Below are 21,367 nucleotides of genomic sequence, written 5' to 3'. Positions count from 1 at the left end.
GGGCGAGGTGAGGCCGGTGTCCAGCCCCGCGGCCTAGGGCACTGGTCCGCTCTCTCCCGGCCGGGGGCACGGCGGCCGAACATGGAGGCGGGCTCCGGCGTCCGCGGTGGAAACGGACCCAAAGCTCTGCCGCTGCGGCTCGGACCCTCGCGCGCTCTTGGGGTGAGGCATCAGCCGACATCTCGGATCCGGCCCCAGCCGTTCGCTTTTATTATCTATCGCTCCATCCTACCACCCCACTCGGCCGGTCCTGATGAAGACCCCTCACCCCTCCCGCGTCCCTCCTTCTCCCTCTCTGCTCAGGCTCCAGCCCAGTTCCCTCTCACACCAGGCGTTCCTTTTAGCTCGGCTACTTCTCATGTTTAACTCCTTACAAAGAGGTGCTATAGATATAACTTGGAGAAATGAATCCCGCTTTTCTTCCTTAAACTGTTTCATCCTTTACCGCTTAAAGTCCTGAAAAACAGAGGTAGCTTCCAAGTACTGAGTTCTCTTAACTGCGCCTCTTGCCTTTTGGGTACCGGTTAACAATCCTGCATTGTGTTTTGTGGTAAAGAGATGAAACACTAATCTCGATTTAGGGAAAGTTTTCCCATTGGTTGCAAGACAGTTGGACTATCTCCAGGCCCACCAGGCGCTTATTGATTCAGTGTTTTTTTTGTTTTGTTTTTTTAACCACCTTAGAATAGATGCAGATATCCTTGGGCCTGAGTACTGTATATTCAGAAATTTGGGAAGGTTGTTCAGTTCTTATTTCCTCACTGAGTTTTTCATTTTCTAATGTTAATGTAAACAGAAAATAGGAAATATGCCTCAAATACATTTTTTGGACTTTCCAAAAACCATAGAAAGTCAGTACAGAGGGTTTGAGTTCCATTTATTTCATCTCTAACATAGGCCAAAATTCATTTAGTTTTAGTACCATATTCTTGAATTTTTTTGTGTTCTCTGATGTTTGAATATATACATAGCTGACTAAATATTTGTAAAATAAATTTTACTGTGACAAGCTCAGGAAGATGACTATTTTAGATTTGCCCCTCTATACACCTTTTTTCTAATGTGGCCTGCTTATATTAAGTTACCTAACTTAGTCTCCTTGCAGGTACCATAAAAATATCATAGTTGACTATGAATCCATAATTCAAAATGTTTGAATATCTTTATTTAAAGAATGGTTTTACTTTCAAAGTAAGTTGCAGTTCTTCTAGCAGCTCGTCATTGTAAATGTACTTAAACATTATAAGCGAAATAAAGTGAAATTTTTTTTTTCTGGGTATTGAACCCAGGACCTCCCGCATTCTAGGCACTCTACCACTGCTCTACTCCCATAGCCCAAAGTAAACTTAAAACAACAAGGAAGACAATTATTTTACACACACGCACCCCATTTAACAATCAAAGTCTGATGGAAAGTAGTATAATGGAAAATATTAATGGATAGAAAACAGACACTTGGAATGCTTGTATGCTGATGGGAGTTTTATTAGTCACTTCCTTTTACTAAATTTTTTGTTTTAATTACCAGAATAATAAAATATTCTATATTTCAGGCTTCTCTGGATCTATGTTTTGATGGGTTGCATCTGCCAAATTGGACCCCAAGTGATTAATAGAAATTGTATCTTTAAAACATTTTTTTCTCATTTTTTACTTTGCCTTGATTCTAGCAGCCCACAATGGTTTCTACATTTATTTTTTAATTAATATAATATATGTAAAGGTGTTATCATTTTATATCTGCTTAGTGGTTTTCATATATAAACTAGAAAAATTCTTTGATTCTGATTACATAGCAGTTTTTTAAAAAACAAGAAAAGTTTTGTCTTTTTAGAGTTGGAATATATTATTGTAAACTAATCTGCCAGTTACTGCTCATCTTGTTCCCTTGGCAAATAATTTAATATCAGTATAGTTGCTGAGTAAGACCCCTGACATCTAAAGGGATAAATTACAAGGTAGGATTCATGTGCATATACCTGGGTGGGAGCCATTTCCAAGTAAGTAATTGAGTCAAGGAGCTGTAGCAGGAAAGCAGATAGTGGATGGACCTGCATCTGAAGCTTGTGGCACATTGGAGTAGTGGGTGATTAAGAAGGCGAGTCTTGGGATATAGTTTGTAAGATGGTCAGCAAATAATATAAATATATTAAATCACTATTCCACATTTACACCTCAAATGTTGAGATTCTGGTTTCTGCATTTGATCTTAAATCTACCAAATGTTCTTTAAAAAAAAAAAAAAAAAAAAAAAACCTTTAAATGTTAACATACCTTATGGGCCTGCAGCATTTGTCCACAGTTATTACTAGCAGAGAGTCCCAACTTTATTCTCCTTAAAACAAAAATTAAGGTCTCTATAACAATAAATGTTAATAGATTAATCTTTTATTGTAAGGTTTAAATAATAGAATAGAATGATCTTACATGGGAGTTTGTTTCTAAAAAGATATAACATTTTCCTATATACTTGGAATTTTATTGTTGATAGCATTTTGAATTCCACCTTCCCATTCCTATATAACAAACTAAGGATTTTCTTATGACATTCGAAATATTTCAAACATTTCCTTCCTAACAATGGATTATTTTTATCTAATCATTCTATTGCAGTTAGACATGTGTGCTTTTCCCCCAATATTTTAGTATTATAATGATTTGAACATCTCAGTAAAAATTTTTTTCTTTAGTATATTTTACGGATGGATTCCAAGAAGTATGATCAAAGAGAATAAGCCTTAAAGTTTTTGATGGCTTTTTAACCAAAAGTTGTATTGATGTGTATATACCCATTAGCAAAGAGTTAGAGTGTTGATTTCATCCCATGTTTACACTCATTAAGTACTGACTTTTAAAATCTTTGACAATGTGTTAGATAAGCATTAATCTCTAATTGTAATGCTTACTTTTGTACTTATATTGTAAAGTACTGGCTACTGGCGTGTGGTACTATATTTTAAAGTACTGATGTGTTAATTAAGAAAAGTAAAGTATGGAGCAAACTTAAGTTCATGTGAAATCTCCTCACCCAGAAATAAGTCATGTAAATATTTTAGTCAAGATTGTTCCAATTATTTGCATTCATATTTATATAGTTTGCAGAATTTGTACATGAACTTTAAAGTAAAAACAAATGACAAGCATTTGTTTTTCAAATTAAGCAATTCAGAAGTAATTGCTTAATTCCCCATTTTCGAAATACTATATATTTCTTCATAATACTTGCAGATTAGATAAGAGCTGTTTCTTCCTCATTTCTGCTTTTTGTGTCTCTGCTCTTCATCTATAAAAAAAAAATATTACCCAGTGTATAGACTTGTCCTGAGGATTAACCAATGATCTATTAGTGATGGTTACGATGAACAACAACAACAATAATAGATGGATAAGAGATGGTTACGATGATCGTTACAGAGCAAATACACAACTGATAGTCAGGCATTTAAAAATTAACTTAGAATATACTATGTGATTGCTTGAGGAGGAATACACATTTGCCTTTTAAGAATATAATTAACTTCGATTACCTCCTTTAGCAAGGTAAGAATACTATAAACATGAATTTTCCAAAATACCTGTTTTTAAGAGGAAAACATTTTTCTCTGTTTTAAAAGGAAGAATAATTAGTTCACATTGTATTTTCCTGTTTTCAAATAATATATAGCCTGTGATATAAAATATTTTGAAAGGTAACAATAGCTAATATTTATTGTTCCTTAACTCTATGCTAGGCACAATTTAGAACTTACATTACGTAATATAGTTTGATAACAACTATATAAAGTGTATGCTGCGGTTTTTTATTTTCCTGCCTTGCAGGTGATGGAACTAGAGATGCTAAATAACTTGACCTAAATTATTTAGATTTCTAATTTACCCTAAATTAAATAACAATACTTCTATGCTGTTTATTTTAGGTGATGAGGTAGCAGGAATCAATTATTGATATTGATTCATAGCAATGATTTTTGTTCTCTCCTTGATATTAGCTGTTCCTTGCTGACATTGTCATTCCCTTCCTCTAATTTGCAGATGATATCTGCTGTGGATTGTGAAACTGGATGACAAGAAGCTAATAATATATCTGAAATAAAACTTCTAGGCAGTGATTATAGGAAGTTCAAATAGTCTAGATTGAGAAGTGAATGTTCACACTGTATGGAGAGAGCAGGTTAAGGCTGTGACCTAAGGTAGATACTCAGTTGAATTCTGGCCCTGCCATATTCTACCTATAACTCTAGGCAAGACTCTTAATATCTCTTTGATTACTCGCCTATGAAACACATTAATTTTGCAGAGTTGTTTTCTCATAATTCAAGATAATGAAAGTAAAAGTACTTAGCACAAAGAACAATTCAGTATTATGAAATGAATTAGCAGTATCCATTCATTTGATTGGACAGAGATTTTATTTATTTGTTTTGTTTTTCTACTTATTCTCTGGCTCTCAGTTATGTTCTAAGTGCTTGGAATTGCCAATAATGAAACTTCTATAAAATCAAGTTTACTTTTATTGTTACTAAAATGTCAGCTTATATTTTAGGTTTTTCAGAGGGCTTTCAAATCTATTACTTTGTCTTTTAGGATAAAGCTAAAATTAGTTTTTGTTCTTTGTTCTTAGTCATCTGTACTCATTTCCCATTCAAAATTGGTGGGCTTATTTTATCCTTATTCTGAGATTTAGTCTGTTTGAAATCTAGGCTTTTACTTTACAATTTAGTTTTATTATTTTGTACATCTACAGGGAAGTTTTCCCATATAATTGAGGCTGTCTCCTCATTGTTGACTTATGCTTTTTTAATGTTTGTTTTCTTGTTCTTTGGCCCCATTGAGTTAGTGAATTAAATACTTCTGAAATTTTGCTTTTATTTAAAATGACTAGTGCAGATCTATGTGCAATAAATGATCTGTTTTAGATAAAATACATTATTTCTATTTTTGCTAAGATAGAAAAGTGGCTTAAGTAATAAAAATCATGGGCATAATTGTGTTAAATTAGCACTATCATGCATAGGAAAAATAGTTTTAATGAGGAGGTGTTTTCTAAAATCCATTTTTACCATTTTGACTACTTCATTTTATCTTTTTAAATTAGATTTAGAATTTATTATTTTGGCGCATTTTATCACATTTATAAAATACAGGAAAAGTACAAAATGATAGTGAAATAATCTATATTTCTTGCTTAGATGTAACTTAAAATATTGGTGTTCTTGTTTTCATTTTTAAAAATTTCATTGTAAAAACATCCTTGTGAAAGTGTATGCATTGCTGGGCATGATGGTGCATGCCTGTAATCCCAGTGGCTAGGGAGGCTAAGACAGGAGGATCATGAGGTCAAAGCCAAGCCTCAGCAAACTCACCGAGTGCTAAGCAACTCAGTGAGACCTAGTCTCTAAATAAAATACAAAAGAGGACTGGGGATGTGGTTCAGTGGTCAGGTGTTTAATCCCAGGTATCCCCCCCAACCCCCTGAGTTTAATCCCAGGTATCCCCCAACCCCAGAAAAGTGTATGTATTATAGTTTTATTACTTGCTTTTCATAAGAATTTTCCTATGTCATTCAGTATTCTTTTAAGAGATTGTTTTTACTGGCTGAATGACATTCAGCATATCTTAAGTATTATAATTTGATCAAGTTTATATTGTTTTATATTTAGGTTGTGAGCAAACCAAGAAAAAAAGAGAAAGAAGACCCAAATAAAATTAGAGATGAAAAAAGAGATATGTTGCAGCTGTATCACAGAAATAAAATTATTAAGGCCTACTATGAACAACTATGCACAAACAATATAAGAAATCATTGATCATAACCAGTATTTTTTAGTTGTAATAAACAGTGTGATAAATGTCTGTGTATAGAAATCAATGTCTACCTAAGTATATTTTTAACACATTCCAAGATGTGATCATGAAAATTGCCCTCTAGGAAAGTTAATTAGTAATCTATCAGCAGTACATGAGTGTTCACTTCTTAGTTCTCATCACTATTTCTCCACAGTCTTTTTTGTTAATTTGATATACCATCATGAGTATAGTGCTGGAGTCAGAGAAATTGAATTTGCGTGCCTGTTAGGACACTTACTGGTTATGTATGTGATCTTGCGAAAATTCTCATTAATTTCCCTAAGCCTCAGTTTCTTTGCCTATAAAATGGTTATAGTAATTCTTATCATCATGGTACTACAATGATTGATTGTGGGTATTGATTAATAATGTATATTGAAGTATCTAATTCCTTAGCCATCCTTATTGTGATTTTCACTTATCATGTATGTAAACTAAATATGAAACATAAATTCATTTTATGTTTAATCTTGGGTCCCATCCTCAAGTTATCTCATTATGTGTATACAAATATTCCAAAATTCAACAACATTCAAAATCTGAAACATTACTGGTCCCAAGCATTTTGGATAAGGGATATTCAACTGTATTTTATACCTGCTAGTGGTTGATTTTTAAAAAGTTATTTATTTTATATAACCATTTGGTTACCTTACAGAATTCTTTTTAATATACTATTAGATAAATTATTAAGACGTAGTTCCAACTCTGTTTCAATTGTGTCTCTTTATTTTCGAGATACTTAATGACCCATTAATATGTGGTTTTTTTCAATATTTTTATTTTATACTTTTTTCTTGTCTTACTGCATTGGCTTAAATCAGAGACTAGTACTGATTAATTAGAAGCATTTAGGACTGCCTTCTGACTTTAATGGGACTTCTACTTTTCGAAATGCTTGTGACTATTTTCTAGTTCAGGTGTCCTTTGCTTATATATATATGTTCCAACAATATCTATAATAGTTAAATGTAAGAAACTTAAAAATAGCTTTGCATGTAATGGGGATTACCTTAAATTATTAAAGCCTTAAGGTCTTTTTGTTTTTATTTTGGTGGTGGTGGTGATTCTTGAGATTGAACCAGGGCTTCATATGGGTAGGTAAGCATTCAACCACTGACCTATACCCTAGCTCCCAAAGGATCTTTTAAGAAATATCTGCAACTATACATTTCTAATATTTAGTTATTATCTCTTCATTTTTAATTGAGCCAAATAGTCAACTATTATAACTCCAGTAAGGCTGAAAATTTACTAGTTTCATTCCATTTAATTATTCTATCCTTGTCTCAGTATTTTAAAATTTGAGACTTATTGTTTTCACAGTTGTCCACTTGTTATGTCATATCTATAAAATTTGGTTAAAAGTCAGTGACAACAGTTTATATCCTCTGGGGAAAAAAAAAGCTCTTCATTCAACTAAAGTCTTAAAGTGAGAGTTCCTGTGTCCCCCCTTATCAATTTCCTTATGCATCTTTGCAGAAAGCTGTTTGAAAACTACTGCCCTTCCCTCAAAAAAAGCTTCTAATAATTTACAAGCCTCCAAAATGCAGTGAAACCGAAACAAAAATTTTAAGAAACTGTCAAATCACATTGTGATACCATGAGATTTTTATTAAATATTTTTTGTGCTGAAATCCTAATTTAGCTTGCCAAAAAAATGATTAGATATAGCAAATATATACTACAGTAAAATATGGTAGCTACTAATCTAGATGGTGCCTTGCCTTCCTGTCCTTAGATTATTAAAAGTGTGCTCCTATACTTTTTTCTGTACTCTTCTAAAACAAGTCCATCCAATATTATATTTTAAAATATCATCTGTGAACTGATAATTACCACATTATCTCTTCAGTCTTGACTTCTGTCTTGTACACTGCTGCTTTGTAGAGAACTCTATTGGTATCTGAAACTAAAACTATCAACAAAACTTTTATCCCAAATCTGTTCCTTTCTTAGGAAATACTGTCTCCTTCTCAGCTGTGTAAACCAAAAATCTAGACACTCTTGATATAACATCTTTCACATCAATCCAATAAAAGCATTTAACCATTGCATGTAATGAGTTGGTTAACAAAGTTGTTTAATGTTAGAAAAATCTCTTAATGTATATTTTAAAACTTTCAATATACCATATAATTTACTTTTGTTAAATTTAGGACTTTTTTATATAAGTAAGAGTATATGTATATTTGATAAGTTTGGGTGTTACCTGTGGGGTTTTATTCAGAGTTATGCTAGCCTCACAAACTAGTTGGGATGCCTTCCATCTTTGGTGCCTTAGAATAATCTAAGAAACAGAAGAGAGGCTTGATGCTTTGAGGTTTTGCTAGAACACATTCATAGAACCTATTGATATAACATACTTTGACAGAAATGGAATGTCATATAGAAATCTTAAAAAGTTTTTATTCTTCCATGGTTATTCGTACTTGCAACTGCTTAAGTCAACTTTGATTATGGATTCTTAATTTATTAACATAATGTTTTATGCAGAAATGTTGACATTTGACCCATTTCATTGAATATTAAATTTATATTATATATTTGTAGTGTTCTCTGACCTCTTGGCTATACTTTTCTGAAGTTATTCACTCATTCATTTGTTCATTCATTCAGCATTTAGAACCAGCTCTTCATTTTATTCACCAAATCACTTGTTTTTGATTCTGAGTGTTGAACCCAGGGCCTTTGCATACTAAGAATGCATTCTGCCACTGAGCTGTACCTCTAATCCTTATTAACCAGTTTTACTTATTTTTGCTTCCTAATTTATTTATTTCTGCCTTTAATTTTATTCCTTTGTTCAGCTTTATTTGAATTATTTGCTCATATTAACCTTTCTGATTTAAACGTTTAATTCCTTTTTATATCTATTAAAAAATTTACATCATGGATTATCAGTTTGGCCACATCACATAGGTGAACATTTTATTATGATCCATTTCTAAATAGTCTAAAATTTTATTTTTTATAACAATAGAGTTAATTGGAATTTTATGTGAGTTATCTGTCTGCTTGTAACTTATTTTTTATGTATCATGCCCTACTCTCAAGGTTTAAATTTTTCTCAAGGCTTTGAAAAAATTGGTCTAGTGCAAATATCTGTATGTCAGCTTTGAAATCAAGTATTTCATGGTAAATTATTAAGTCAGTACTTGAGTAAGAGTCATTTTTTTTTTGTTGCTGTTGTTTAAATATTTATGTACCTTAGAGTTTAATACCATCATCATCACTGAAGGCCTGTGAATAAGAAAAATAAATCTTATGCTTTGGATTGTCAGGGCTTTTGTTCTCTTTGTGTAAGGACAGAATGGTATAACTTTCAAAATGAACTGATTTCCTAGCTTGTATTTAAAGCATTTGAGTCCTTAAATGGAGTTTCCCTACTAATCTACACACTTCTGGCCCTGTTGCACTCCCTTCTAGAGGTTTTCTGGGCATTAGAAGTTGAGAAGGTACCTGTAACTTTTCCATGATGACAACTATGCTCTCTTTATTAGTTTAACAGTGTATCAGTGAGTATTTTTTTAAAACTCCCACCCTTACTCCAAGATGGTTAGCTTTGGAAGTACAAATTAACTTCTCTTTCCTGTCCTGATTATGTATGGGAAAAATAAACTGACCAAAAGAATCAGAATTCAGCATTTAGAACCAGCTTCACATCTTGAGAATGGAGATTGGTAGTGATTCTAGTGACTCCTATAAGTAACACAAATAGCAAACTCCTAATGCATCACACACTACCCTTTTATTTCCCCATTAAGTTATGTACTTTTTAGTATTCTTGGAGGTCTTCTGATATATTAATGAGAGAGCCTCAGACTGGTCCTAGGGTCTTTAAAACCTCCCTTTTGAATAAGAACATCAGCAAGGAGCAAGAGGCAGCTAATGTTTGAAGTTAAATCCTGATCTCATAAATCAGAAAGATTTTCTATGCTGAGACTAGCCCCAGAGGATAGATGGTATATTTTTTCAAGTGTGATTTTTTTTAAAACAATAAGGAATCACCTTATAAGGGAAAAAAAAACTTCAGAAAATTGATTTTGTGAATTTGGTTGAGGTAGGATATTTTTCTGCTGGCCTGGCTGGCTGTGAAGCATGTACCAGGTTGGCAGCTGCAACTTAGCTTCTAGACCCACACATGCTGTGAAAGCACCTGAATGAAGATGTGGCAGGTGGAGAAAGCACTTTGGAACTCCTGAGTGACAGCCAGAAACCAGAATGTTAATTTGGCAAGTGTGCTACTGGGTGCTGAGTCTTGGGCCTACAGAGTCTTCAAAATAACAGGTAGATCATAAATGTTTATTTCCTACTTTGATAGCAAATGAGTGCTTAACTTTTATGTGCATTTTAATAGATTGAGTACTTACTTGATAGTATGCACCTAGTGTAAGCAAGGCAGTTCAACATAGATATACATATGTCATAATCTTGAAATGATTTTCATTTGTAAACCTATAGTATATAGAATTCTCATACTTCTCAATGTGCAATAGTCTCTTATTCAACTTTTTGTGTTACCTCTTAGAAAGACATTCAGAATTAGAAGGTCAAATAAAATGGTCACTTATTTTTAGAAATTCTTGTTTTGAACATTGATACATTTAATTGCCAAATGTTTACTTCCCTGTTAGTTTTTTGTTTACCAAACCCAATGATTTAAAATTTTCTTCCAAGAATGAGAAGTGGGGTAAATTGGTTCTAACTCCCAGCCTCTTAACTCCTGCACACATGTGCGTGCATACACTCATACACACACACACACACACACACACACACACACACACGGGAAGTAAGGTGCAAGGATAAAGAAGGAGGTTGAGACTAGTAGATACTAAAATTTTATATTTAACAATTTCCGCAACCATTTTATCAAAGTATCCTTATAATATCCACAGAATATTCCTTATCTCAAGAATTCTTCACATTTAAATGTTTAATTATTTTAACCATTTAAGTGTCTTAACACTCTCACTGATCTTTCTTTTGGAGTTTGGATTTTTGGTGGGAAAGATGTTGGAAGGAGTAACAAGAATGGAAGTAAACTGCCAAATGGCAATGTGAAGCCTCTAGGAATCTGCAGTGCTGGGAAAGAGTAAACAGGCTTAGAAAAGGAGGTGGAACAGCAGCAAAAATTAACCTTCTGCTCCCATGACTGGTAGTTCCCTGCCAGAGGCCTTTTTCCTTTCCTCTCTTTACTCCCATTCCATCTTGGCCTACTGAATCTTATGGAGATTAGGAAAGAGTACAGAGTTGAGGGTTGAAGGCTGGTTAGTTTTACCAGAGAATTATAGGATAAAAGAAAGTCATTGGTTTCCTGATAGAACCAGGTCTGTTGTTTTCCCTACTTTACTGTTTTCCTTTCTTTTTAAAGTTATGGTCTATTATTCTTTTTTATACACATATGTGCACACACATATCTTTCATCTCCTGCTGCACTGAAACTATTATTTTAAAGTTTTTATACCCAAAAAAGGGGAGAAAAGACTTCTTTTGAAACTCTTCTATTGCTTTCTACCACCACCCAAAATATCTTTCTGTATCTTAATCTTTTCTTGCCTAACATATGCCATCATCTCTTTTTCAGCAAAAACTTATATCTTTACCAGGCATTTTCAACCTGTGTTCCATTGGTTCTGTGATGCCTGATGGGAAAAATTTACATCTTTATTTTCATATCCTCTAATTGAAATTTAGCATTTCTCTCAATTATAAATGTAAGCAACAAGCCCAATATTAATAGCAGAAATCATATTCCAGTTGAAGTAAATACCCTGAAGTATCATTTGCATTTTTTTAAAAAAATTTATTTGTAGATGGACACAATACCCTTATTTTATTTGTTTATTTTTATGTGGTGCCGGCAATGGAACCCAGTGCCTCATGTATGCTAGGCAAGTGCTCTACAGCTGAGCCACAACCCTAGCCCCTCATTTGCATTTTTAACTATTTCTAAATCGTGATAGTTTTTTAGATCTTCTGCTTCACCTTTTTATTTTAATGTGTTAATAAAAAGGCATATATTTCACTGTTTCAGTTTTTAATATTTTAATGGCTATACTTCAGTATAATTGGCTTCCTTTGAAATGCAACCCTGTGTTTTTGTTTTACATATTTAAAAGCATTACTTTGAAAAGAGTCTGTCAAAGGTGTCTGTAGCACAAAAACATGGTAAAGAATAATTTCCCATTCATTCCACCTCTTTTCACTTCATAGAAATAACTCCCTCAATATCAAGATCATTGTTCTGTCATGTGTAACTAATTAAAACAAATTAAAAAAAAAAGAAATAACTCCCTCAATGTCCATTATAGCCTTTACTCAAGACCTCTTCCCTGTCATTATGTAATATATTTGTAATGTTTGTCTCATTTGATGCCATCAGGTGTTTTTTTTTTTAAATGACTCCCCTTTTTCTTTGGTATCAAATCCTAACTAGACTCATTGACTCTATCTTAGAAAGAATCTCATTTTTTCTCTGCATAAATTTAGCTATTGGTCACCTTTTGCCACCCCAAAACTAATAAAAAGTAATGCAATTGGAGTTATTATCCTAAAACATTTTAAAAAGCACATCTCAGAAACCTATAGTAGTTCCCCATTACCTTTCTGAAACATGGGTAGCAATATACCATTGCCCTTTTAAAAAACTTAGTAGTTCCCATTACCAAAGTTGAAATTCCTCAGTATAGTATTCAAGACTTACTATGAACCAGCCACATCCTGACTTTCTAGCCACTTCTCTAGCTATATTAATCAGTGTTTTATATGTTTTATCATCTCTAAGACCTCTGGATCTTTGGTCAGTGCTCCTCTGTAGGCAACAATTCTTTTATTATTGCCTTTCCCTATTCTTCTCTTCCCCTTCAAAAGACACATCACCATATAGTGCATATAGGAATGTGTCATCACTGTCATTTGTGCATATATCGCCTTGCAGAACCTTCCTACATCTGAGGCTATGTCTTTGTCTCTTGTACTCTATGACATATCTCTATAAAGAATACTAATTTTGGCATACCCTGTATTATGCAGATTTTCATTTATCTGGTTTTCCTAATTATGTGCTCCTTAAGCATAGCAACTGTATTCATATTTGTAATCTCTCTCCTTCACTTAGCAGTAATCCTTTCTCATGGTTACCATTCAAATAAATGTTTCTTGAGTGAATAAATGAATTAGTTTTCATTTAACCGCTCACTTGGTTTGACCACATGATCATTCTATAACTGCCATTTTCCTGCCTTTCTTCCAAGTATTACATTTAAACTGGATAGGATTTTGAAATAAAATCTGATTAACTAGCTAATATCTATAAAATGCTCTGTATTTAAGTTATATTACCATCAATAAGATAAACTCAATATAGGAATCATTTTTTAACACAAGTAATTTTGTCAAGTGACAATTATTTTAGGGGAAAATTGTTATAGCTTTAACTTTTTTTATTCAGTATAATATTTTTAATGTTTATTCAAGTTTTTGCTTATAAAACTAGTTCCTTTGTATACATTACAATTCTTAATACACACATATACCACAATTTTTCATATCTCTGTTTGTATATAAGGTATGTTGATACCAACTTCAAATCTTCTTACATATATTTTGTATAATGATGACCATCACATTCCCCTATCCTTACTATTCCCCTTCCCCCTCCCTTTTCCTCCCACCCCTCTTCCCTATCTAGAAATAATCATCCTCCCATGCTCTCCCTCCCTATCCCACTTTGAGTCTCCCCCTTTATATCAGAGTAGCTTTAACTTTTTAATTGTTAATTTATAGATCTTTGCAGGAAGCTAACTTTGAAGAGTATATAAATTAAGAGTTTTATTTAGGAAAATTCTGTGACTAGAAATTAAAAGATTAATGAAATTATATTATGGGAGAGGTAGAGAAAGATGGCTGCTCTGTCTACAGCCATGTATTTTAAAATAATACACACTATCTGTATTGTTAAACCAAAATCAAAGTTGTAATATTTTTTCTACAAAAGAAGCTCTTTATTTTCTTTCAGGTGTTTATTATATTCTCTTATTATACTTACATTTTTGTCTCTTCCCTTCACTCCTGTCCACCATTAAATTACTATATTTTTTTCTAAATCACTATGGTCAACAATTTTTATATTCACATTTTTAACCAGTTGGTAACATTTTCTAATTATTTCATAAGCCAATATATTTTATGGCACTTATTTTCCAGTAGATACGTTTCGGTTTTCTGAACTAGATATTATGTCCCCTTCCCTTTAATAAACATTGTTCTACATTATTTATTTTGTAAATTCATATGGTAAATAATCATGAACAAAGGAATAGAGTAGGGTATTTGAGTTCCCAAGTCACTTGATTTCTTGTTTCTATTAAATGTGTGATAAGAAAAGTTAGTGGACACAATTACAGCTTCTGCCTGCACAATATTCTTTCTTCTAGAGGATGTGGGGAAAAGGGTACACTTGTACATTGCTGGTGGGACTGCAAAAGGGTGCAGCCAATATGGAAAGCAGTATGGAGATTCCTGGGAAAGCTGGGAATGGAACCACCATTTGACCCAGCTATCGCCCTCCTCGGACTATTCCCTGAGGACCTTAAAAGAGCATGCTATAGGGATACTGCCACATCCATGTTCATAGCAGCACAATTCACAATAGCCAGACTGTGGAACCAACCCAGATGCCCTTCAATAGATGAATGGATAAAAAAAATGTGGCATCTATACACAATGGAGTATTATGCAGCAATAAAAAATGACAAAATCATTGAATTTTCAGGGAAGTGGATGGCATTAGAGCAGATTATACTAAGTGAAGCTAGTCAATCCTTAAAAAACAAATGCCAAATGTCTTCTTTGATTTAAGGAGAGCAACTAAGAACTGAACAGAGGAAAAGAGCATGAGGAAAATATTAACATTAAACTGAGACGAGTGATAGGAGGGAAAGGGAGAGAGAAGGGAAAGTGCATGGAAACGGAAGGACACCCTCATTTCTATACGAAATCACATATACAAGGTTGTGAGGGGAAAGGGGGGGAAGGGAGAGAATGGAACAACAACAGATGAGATAGAGAGGGAAGATGAGAGGGGAGGGGAGGGGGGATAGTAGGGGATAGGAAAGTCAGCAGAATACAACAGTCACTAATATGGTATTATGTAAGCATTGTGAATGTGTAACTGATATGATTCTGCAATCTGTATTTGGGGTAAAAATGGAAATGCATGACTCATTTAAATCAAATGTATGGAAGATGAAAAAATAATAAAAAAAAAAGAAACAAATACTAAAAAAAAAAAATATTCTTTCTTCTATATTAAAAAGGAGAGAACTTTCAGAATTGTATCAAATAAAATAGTGTAAATTGAGTTTTCTTTTTTGAACTACAGTTTTACTTATAATCTAAATATTTTTAAATATACACTTTTGCATTTCCTATGTGATGGGTACATTTCTAAATTATATATTTATTAACTAATTTTATCCTCATAATAAACCTGTGCTGCCAGTAGTGTTAAGGAAACTGAGACAGAAGTTAATTAACTTCTCCACTTGGTTAGTTTAGGGGAGAGGACGTGGTATGGTATTGGTTCTTATATCCATAAATTATAAAATCACCCTCTTGCTCATCTCTTTCCTTTGGAATCCATGTTGGAATAAATTGTACTATAAAATTAAGTATTTTGGGAAAGTTCTGAAAATATCAGTAAATCATGTCTTAAGAAATAGTGATGCCTATAGAGGAATAAGAAGACTAAATTAGTTTAGCTCTCTTTGGCAGTGACCATTGAGAAATAGTTTTGGATGAAATATTGTGTACCTTTTAAGTCAGCAAAATAATAGTGTATTGTAGCAAAGCAAATAAGTTACAGAAAATGATTTGAGTTTTAAGATTATTGATACAAAAATTCTCACTAAAATATATATTTATGCTGATATTTCACTAAAATGTCATCATGTTTCTATTAATGTAATTCACAGTAAGAAAAAAAATTATGTACTCCATCTTAATAGATCATTTTATTGTAATCCAAATTCCTAATTTTTTTCTTTAAATCATGTAGAAAAAATTTTTTGTACATGAGGGGCAGGAAAACTCATTTTAGCCTCCTTTATAAGGACATTAATCCCATTCATTGAGGGTTGAGGCCTCATGATTTAATCACTTCCCAAAGGCACCAACTCTTAATACTATCCCATTGGGTGTTAGGTTTTGACATAAGAATTTTGCAAGGGTACCAACATTTAGATCATAACCCTATTACATGTTTCCTTTCACTTCATTAGGTATTTGCACAAGTATCACTTTATCAGTAAAGCTTTCTGTTATTCAAAGTTGCAGTCACTCAATATCTGTTTATTATTTACATTCTCTCCCATGCCCCTCCATACACACTTAACTGTAACCTTGGTTAGAGAAGGGGACTTGACTTTGTTCTTGTTCTGTCCTCAATGAGTGGCAACTATGATGTTCCTGTTTGTTGAATGAAACTGATGTTAAAAATTATGGATAAGATGTATATGTATTTTGAAGAGAGGGAGAAATTAGTCAATTCTTGTGATTCTTTATAGCTTTGACCTATTAAGTTCCCACAAACAATGAATTAATGAATACTGAACCATTTCTGCCAGAGAAAATATAGCAGTTCTTTTCTTAACCCATGAAAGATATATTCCAAGACCCCCAGTGAGTACTTGAAACCGCAGATTGTACTGAACTCTATGTAAGAATTGTGATACCATGTCAATTAATTTGATAACCAAGTAGCTAAATGGCTGAATGGTGGGTGGTGTATATAGAGAGGATACTCTGGACAAAGAGATAATTCACATCCCAGGTCCAACAGAGCAGAACAATGCAAGATTTTATCACACTACTCAGAATGACATAAAATTTAAGATTTGTGGATTGGGGGCTGGAGTGTAACTCAGTGTAAGTGCACTTACCGTAGCATGTGTGAGGTCCTGGTTTTGATACCTAGCACCACCAAAACAAACATCATCAAAAACATATGTCATATTTTTAAAAATGTATGAATAATTTATTTGGGGAGTTTTTTAAAATACTTTTTTAGTTGTAAATGGACACAATATCTTTTTTTTTAATTTATTTCTTTATTTTTATGTGGTGCTAAGGATTGAACCCAGTGCCTCACATGTGCGAGGCAAGCACTGTGCACTGAGCCACAACCCCAGCCCTTGGGGAGTTTTTTAATCTAATATTTTCTAATAGCAATTGACCATGTGGAGGTAAAACCATAGATCAAGGGCACTACTGTAGAGGTCAGAATATTTATCAGTTCATCAGTATATAACCTTGTTATATGTGTGTTTCTTGTTATATGTGTGTTGAAAGATACTATATTGATGATTCATTAACATTGAACTCATGGCCAACAGCAGCATAAATCATGCCTGAACCAAGTTACACATGTATTTTTCCATAAGGCACCTCACAGCCTTTTGGCTCTTCGGAACACTAGATAATATTTCAGCCCAGTTCATCATTTTAAATAGCCTGTTTACTAACAAGAATGGGGAAAAGATAGCACTAGATAGACCATCCAAAAAAACCCTTCCTTATAGTGTAAGACTTAAAATATGAAAGCATACCTTCATGTTGCTCAACCTTTGCTGGAGGTCTGTTGACCACCTCAAATTTTTCACAGTTGTGCTTGTGTACAGTGTGACAGCACCACAAGTATGTATTTGTGGGTTGCAAGTAAATTTTAGCAAATAGGCAAATTTGCAAATAGTGAATAATGCGGATCAACTGTATGTCATTCTCTCAATAAATGTTAGGTGCTTTGTTTCCAGAATTATGCACTAGTAAACATATACGAGACCCTGTAAGAAAAACAAATAATTTAAAGATGAATTTGCCAGTGTTCTGGGAATGGCTTCATGACAGAGTTGGATTTTTAGCTAAATATTCAATAGTAATGAATAGCATTATTGACAGGTGAAACTGTGGAGAAAGAAACTCAAAGTCATTATTCTTAAACTTGACTACATATTAGAATCAGCTGGGAAGCTTTTAAAATGCCTATGCCCAGACTTCACCTAAACCAATAAAATTAAATATTTATAGGTGGGACCTTGGCATTAGTATATTTTAAGTTTCCCAAGATGATTCCAGCGTGCAGCCAGAATTTACCACATCACTACTTTAATTGCTTGAGTTTGGCTGAAGTGTAGGATATGTGAGGGAAGTAAACAAATCTGGAAAAAAAGATTTGGGCTCAAGTATTGAAATGGTGTCACTTATTTAGCACATATTTATTTATAGTACCTACTGTGTGCCAGGCACTCTTCTTAGTGTAGAACTACATAGGAAAACAAAAGAAGTTTATAATTAAATTACATTGGTAGCTCTTCAAGATGATTCATACTTTAGATTTAACTTCTAGTATATGATGCTTTGTATTTAGAAGGAATCTTGTTCTAAATGCTCACAATTTTTAATATCTAAATTTTGACATATAACAGAACTCTATAATGAAAAAATTTGTTGCAAGTTTTTGTGCTAACTTCATTGAGTGTTTTTCGAAACAACCATTCATTTTTTAAGCCTCTTAATGCTTTTTATTTTTCTTGTACAATAGGACACTGGTCTAAAATCAATAGTATACAGTTATGTAGAATCAGTATTATGAGGCCACAGACATTTCATTTCCCCATCTTATAAGAATTGATATAGAGGGAACTGGTTTCTATGTTGATTCTTAGTAAGAATTATTATTTAAATCAAGCTTATAATTAATGAAGTAAATTTATTGGGTTATAGTGTGTTTGAAGTTCCTTTTGGACTGTTTGCTCTGTATCATATTTTTTTCCATAGTCACTTTACAAGCATTTAATATACTACTTGCACTCTCTTCTAGACCATTAATAAGAACAGACAGACCTACTAATGATATAGCCCTCTTTTAAATGTGATATAATCATTCTTTGTAGCCTGTCAGTTTCCTTTTTAACAATGCTTTGGGTCTAGCTGTTTTAAAGTAGTTTGTCAAGTTCAATTATTGAACACTTAAAGAACAGTATGTATATATGAATCTTCACATGATAGCAGCAGCCTGAAGATACAATGTTCACAAATGAATGCATACCAGGTGGAAAGTAAGGAATGTTATTGAGTGGCATAGGAAGGAGAGATGAGACTTATTCTTATGTTCTTATTGGGCTTTGATGATGATGTTGTGAACATTATCATTAGTAAAAGCAATATGATGTCATGTAACTACCATTCTATTATTTTAAAATTCAAAGAATGTCTTATGAACATTTTATTTTTTATAAAATTTATGCATTTTGTTCATCTTTTCCCCATGGTTTCAATTATACTCAATATAATTATGAGTGTTTTGTTACCATGCTTTCTGCTTCTTTTAAAAGTATATATGTTTTTTTTTTCCTCATGGATTTTCTCCATTTCACTCCTCCCATATATTACTACTTCAGAAATCTGCATTTTGTATGCCATTTGTACTCCCTGCACATTCTAGAATTCCTTGTTTCTTGGGCATTTACAGATATTATTAGGAATTGAAGGTCCTCTTTTTAAAAGGTTTATTTACTTAATGAATTTTTTAACCACTAAGTGGAAATATAAATATTTTCATTGGAAAAAATATTTAAATTAAATTTCATAATAATGGATTATATTGTCATTGTAAATGATTATAGAAGAGTTTCTTTATCTTTAGACCAGAGGAAAATAACACTGCCTTTGTGGATTTATTTTATACTTATCTCTAACCCCCAAACAGAGGGTTATCTACTCTTGACATGCACTGAAAGGTGTTCATAAACCTTAAGAATTTTGACTTTGAGGAGCATTATCTACCTTTCTGTGACTTTTTTTTTTTCTTTTAAGTACTGGGGATTAAACCCAGGGGTGCTTAGCAACTGAGCCATAGCCCACTTTTTCTTTTTTGTTTTGAGACAGTCTTGCTGCATTACCTAGGGCCTTGCTAAGTTGCTGAGGCTGGCTTTGAGCTTGGGATCCTCCTGTCCCAGCCTCCCAAGTCACTGGGATTACAGGTGTGCACCACTGCACACTGTCAGTTTTGTTACTAAATTTTATCTTCCTTTCTTCTTTTTTTACTTTCTTCATATTTATTATCAAAGTGGTCTAAGTTCATGTATATAGTCATTATTTACCCCCCTTTTAAGAGTTATTTATAACAAAACTTTTTATTGTTTAGTATAGAGTTTGAGGCAGTCTTTATCCTGCCTTAGTACTGAACCAATAAAGAAATAAAGGATCCATAGCAGGAGACCAAAATAGCAGCTGTTTTTGTCCATAGAACTGTTAGGGAATATGACCTAAGAGAACAGGATAGAGGATTTAGTAACACTGAGCCCCAGAATCAGAAATATATAATCATTTAGTCTCAGGGAATGCTAAAGAAGAAATCAACCATGTATTGTTCTTCCCACTGGTGGCTTATCCTGAAGAGAAACATGCAGTATAAGGAGCTGAGCTTTGCTTGCACACATGTTCTTCCTAGGTTACCCATCAGATAAGTCACACTCAAGTGAGGAGGCAGAAGCTGCAGTGTTATTCTTATGGATGTTTCTGTAGTTGGGAAGTCAAATTCAAAGAAGAGTACAGGAAAATACCTGTCCTCTTTTTGAAACGCTTGAGCTTCCTTGAGTGTTGGAAGCAGCTCTAGTGGCAGCACCAGGGCTACAGGAACCCAGCCTTAATCTAAAGGCTCTTTGATAAGCCTACCTTGTCACACAGAAAATAAAAACTAGTGGAATAGCATTTTTGTTCATATGAATGCCTGCATTCATATTTGCAGGGGCTTGGTTTTTTACTGCCCATATTTTGCACTGAAGGGTCTTCCAGAGATTAGCATACTGTGATCATGGAAGAGTGAATGTTTCTGTTCTCAAAAAGCTTGTAGCCTGCACCCAAATGCTAAATTGTGCCATATAGACCACCAATGTTACAGAAATTCAAATAATTGGAGATAAATAAAAACTAGACTAACCTAAGCAGGATTTAAGGAAAAAATAAGCCTTGAGCCAGGTTTAGAATGACAGATATGGCTGGGTAAGTGGGACAGTACAAGAGAAGACTTAATAATAGGGGAGAGTTTAGCATCTTTGACTTCCTTTTGCTGTTCTTTCCCCTAAGTAAAGTGAGAAGTAAAATTATAGGGCCAGAGGAGTCTCAGGTTGTGGAACCTTGAAAACAGAACACAGAACCAGGATCTTGGGATTTGCAAATGAGTATTTGTTTAGCATAAGAGTGATGTCATTGAAAATTATTTTGTCAGGGAAATACTTACGAATTATTTAAATTATTCAAAAGAGAAAAATAGAGAAACAAGTAATCTAAGCCTGAGGAGGGAATGCATATATACTCTTAGGGATGCTGTAAGAATGAGAAATGCGAGAAGAGAAACATAATCGGGATTTGATTAACTGGAATTGATATATTAAATCGATGAAGCAGAAACATACAAAGGTGAATGAACATTCAAGAATGTGCTATTGCAACAGTG

At 33.3% G+C, this 21,367-nt stretch overlaps 1 protein-coding gene across 2 annotated transcripts in view; it reads left to right on the top strand.

Moving 5' to 3' along the window:
- The window catches only part of Zc3h12c (zinc finger CCCH-type containing 12C), a 66,458-nt gene that overhangs the window by 564 nt on the left and 44,527 nt on the right, over positions 1–21,367 (top strand). The window lies entirely within an intron of this gene.

The sequence above is a fragment of the Callospermophilus lateralis genome, chromosome 2 (genome assembly GCF_048772815.1).
Source record: "Callospermophilus lateralis isolate mCalLat2 chromosome 2, mCalLat2.hap1, whole genome shotgun sequence".
Lineage (NCBI taxonomy): Eukaryota > Metazoa > Chordata > Mammalia > Rodentia > Sciuridae > Callospermophilus > Callospermophilus lateralis.
The sequence above is the reverse complement of the archived record's forward strand: the minus strand, read 5'-3'. Positions and strand labels throughout refer to the sequence as shown.